We start from the raw sequence: 4,522 nt of genomic DNA, 5'->3' as shown, positions 1-4,522 counted from the left end.
CGACGCAACGCAACCCCATCGCCCCCCCCCCTCAGCACCCCTCAGTACTCCCATTAGCAAATGTCAAAGACCACAACAAATGTAACCGATCCTTGACGAACATGCGTTACTTATTATAAGTCATATATACAGGGTTAATCACGAATCGTGATCAGTAGAGATTACTTTGTTATTAGCAGTCCGATCGAAAATGTTTTTATCAGCGTTTGCATGGTTTCAAGAGAGCTTTAACGTGATAGTGAAAAATTACTGGTCAATTCTTTTTTAAAATGTTATTTCAAGGTTACCTTGAATTTTTTGCAGCTGAACATATAATTTTTTTACGCCTGTCTGTTAGAGGATTTCAAGACGAATTCGGCACATGTAAGGACATGTCATTTTTTTCATCTGGTTCGAAAGAGAATTAAAAAACTTTGTATCACAAGGAGAATCACAGCTACGCCGTTATTACGCAACCAATGTTGTTGACAAGTCAAAATTACTTACCGATCTTACTCCATTAGAGTACTTTTTGTGGGGTACATTAAAAGACAAAGTTTATGCAGATGCTCCAACAACACCGGAAGATATGCGACGAAGGATTGCGGATGCATGCTCAACCATCAGTGTAGAGGCCATAAAGAATGCAAAACAATCTTTTGTTCACCGTCCACGCGAGTGCATTGCAGCTCGTGGACACCATTTTGAACATCGCTACAATTAAGATTGGTAAATTTTGACTTGTCAACAACATCGGTTGCGTAATAACGGCGTAGCTGTGATTTTCCTTGTGACACAAAGTTTTTTAATTTTCTTTCGAATCAGATGAAAAAAATGCCATGTCCTTACATGTGCCGAATTCGTCTTGAAATCCTCTGACAGACAGACGTAAACAAATTATATGTTCAGTTGCAAGAAATTCAAAGTAACCTTGAAAAGACACTAAAAAAAAGAGTTGACCAGTAATTTGTCACTATCATGTTAAAGCTCTCTTGAAACCATGCAAAAGATGATAAAAACATTTTCGATCGGACTGCTAATAACAAAGTAATCTCTACTGATCACGATTCGTGATTCACCCTGTATATTAATAATTTCGGGATATCATTATATTGTACATGACATCTCATACTCTCTCACATTTTCAGAAATCACACCAACACTGTGACATTGCAGGTGGATAGCGAGAAGAAAGAGAGATCACAGCAAACAAAGAACAAGAACGGCATGGGCAACGCTGAACGGAATACCTAGAAACGAGGTGCCTAAAGAGCATTTTTATTACAGCACCGTGAATACCGCGCACATCAGAACTCCTACCAGCCACCCTCGCAACCACCTCACCACCAAGATAATTCCGACAATGCACTAATCCAAGGAACAATCAGTGATCGAAGGCCTGTAACGAGAATTCTATTGAACGACCGGATAGAACTGCCCCGATCACGTCATAACACGTATCCAAATTCTCCGAAATTTCCTGACATTACACTCAATCCCCTCCAAACTCAATTCCCCAAAATCTTCCTTACGAACATCGATGCCGATCATCCTCAGTTACTAATTGATCCTCTGGTAGAGCAGTTTCTCTTTTGAAGTCTTGAGCCGATTGTCCGCGTCAGTCAAGTATTGTGCCGATCAAATACCTTAGGGCCTATTTTGATCTAGCTTGCCTTAGAGCCCAAGCGAAAAGTGGATCACTTCAGTGCCGGGCGTCCACGCAAAAAGAACTCATTTCTTGGCATTTTGTAAAGCATTCGTCTAGGCGAGTGTCCACCTTAGGGCTGGACTGTTATTACGCAACCAATGTTGTTGACAAGTCAAAATTACTTACCGATCTTACTCCATTAGAGTACTTTTTGTGGGGTACATTAAAAGACAAAGTTTATGCAGATGCTCCAACAACACCGGAAGATATGCGACGAAGGATTGCGGATGCATGCTCAACCATCAGTGTAGAGGCCATAAAGAATGCAAAACAATCTTTTGTTCACCGTCCACGCGAGTGCATTGCAGCTCGTGGACACCATTTTGAACATCGCTACAATTAAGATTGGTAAATTTTGACTTGTCAACAACATCGGTTGCGTAATAACGGCGTAGCTGTGATTTTCCTTGTGACACAAAGTTTTTTAATTTTCTTTCGAATCAGATGAAAAAAATGCCATGTCCTTACATGTGCCGAATTCGTCTTGAAATCCTCTGACAGACAGACGTAAACAAATTATATGTTCAGTTGCAAGAAATTCAAAGTAACCTTGAAAAGACACTAAAAAAAAGAGTTGACCAGTAATTTGTCACTATCATGTTAAAGCTCTCTTGAAACCATGCAAAAGATGATAAAAACATTTTCGATCGGACTGCTAATAACAAAGTAATCTCTACTGATCACGATTCGTGATTCACCCTGTATATTAATAATTTCGGGATATCATTATATTGTACATGACATCTCATACTCTCTCACATTTTCAGAAATCACACCAACACTGTGACATTGCAGGTGGATGAGCGGGAAGAAAGAGAGATCACGACAACCAAAGAACAAGAACAGCACAGACAGCAATGCTGAACAGAATACGTAGAAATAAGGTGCCTAAAAAGCATTTTTATTATAGCACCACGAAAACCGCGCACACCAGAACTCTTAGCAGCTACTCTTGCCACTCTCGCACCCACCTCACCACCAAGATAATTCAGACAATGCACTAATCCGAGGAAGAATCCGTGATCGAAAGCCTGTAAAGAGAATTCTATTGAACAACCGGATACAACCGCCCTGATCACGTCATAACACGTATCCAAATTCTCCGAAATTTCCTGACATTACACTCAATCCCCTCCAAACTCAATTCCCCAAAATCTTCCTTACGAACATCGATGCCGATCATCCTCAGTTACTAATTGATCCTCTGGTAGAGCAGTTTCTCTTTTGAAGTCTTGAGCCGATTGTCCGCGTCAGTCAAGTATTGTGCCGATCAAATACCTTAGGGCCTATTTTGATCTAGCTTGCCTTAGAGCCCAAGCGAAAAGTGGATCACTTCAGTGCCGGGCGTCCACGCAAAAAGAACTCATTTCTTGGCATTTTGTAAAGCATTCGTCTAGGCGAGTGTCCACCTTAGGGCTGGACTAAGAATTTCCCATTCAACCAAATCTATTTCGCTATCGTCGAGAACCTAGCGCCGTCTCTCTCTTCTACTGCTCGTCCACCGGTAAGTAGCTCACATTCTTACATCTTAGTACATATCTTTGTAACTCATACTACACAAGTTGACGATCACATATACAGTGCTATTCGAATTTCGCTTTGTTAATAGATTAACATACTCTCTGCTACATCTGACTGTAATAGTTACTTGTATTCTAACCTTTTGTTTCATTATATTTAGTTAAACCATATTTTTTTCTCTTGATTTCGAAACTCTGAACCTACTAGCTCCTAAACCCAAGTAAATCCATTATCTAGTAGCTAGTACCACACTCATGTAGGAGAAGTGAGTTTCCCAAGTCAATATATCTAGTATCTGGTTGTGATCCTGACCTTAACTATCAACCAAGAGACATAAATGCAAATAGGCGTGCTTTATCACCTTAAAGTGGTAAGAACCCAGTACCTTTTACGTGATCTTTGATCGAAACATGTAACTAGCTCCCTGATGCTCCCGCAAACAGTCGCTCACGCATAGGATGTAACAACGTCGTTTAATATAATGGGCGAAGATATAGCGTTTTACGTACTTAATACTATAATATAATTTCAATGCGTTGTGTATATGGAGTCATTCCACGTCAGATTTAAAACCAAATTTTTGATTTTCCTGAAAATTGTATCCCTTGCTCTTGAGGGGAAAAAAATGACACGTATTTTATTATTTCAATATGATATAAAGAATTTTCGAAATATCGATTTTTTAATTTATCAACTCCAAAAAAACCGGTTCTTCTTTAAATGTATCGTGCATTGTCCACTTTTCGACTAAAAACAAAGCATTGCAGGGCAAAATGTGCAATAGGGTTCACTTTAAAGACCACGTTTTAATGATCGAAAATTCGGTCGTTTAATAATTTTTATGCAACAATTTCTTAAACAATTTGTATTATTTCAAAAAGAGCATCATCAACTGAATAATTTTTTCTGTAATTTGTTATTATAGTACAGAGAATATTATCTGAAAATTTGAAAGTGAACCATTGAATATTTTTTGAAATAAAATTAATAATATGTGGCCGCGCTCACGATTCGCGCGCGGGTGGCGCGGGCGAAGCACGGATTCGAGCGTGCTTTGATATTTTTGAGTTATCCCACTATCCTTTGAAGGGTTTTTCACTTAGTTCAGATGAATGATAGTCAAGGAAATGTTAAAAGGTTTCAGAGTAACACTGTCAAATCGAGAAATGGACATTTAATTTAATTACAATACTGATTTACATACAATAATACAGAAAATTATATTATTCAATTATTTTACACTTTTTAAAATCTTTTTTCGGAAACTTCTTTTTTTTCTTATGCGAACCTGAGAAGCTGACGGTTTTGAAATTG

This window comes from Cephus cinctus, unplaced genomic scaffold (genome assembly GCF_000341935.2).
Source record: "Cephus cinctus unplaced genomic scaffold, Ccin1 Ccin1_scaffold0782, whole genome shotgun sequence".
NCBI lineage: Eukaryota > Metazoa > Arthropoda > Insecta > Hymenoptera > Cephidae > Cephus > Cephus cinctus.
Note: the sequence above shows the minus strand (reverse complement) of the source record.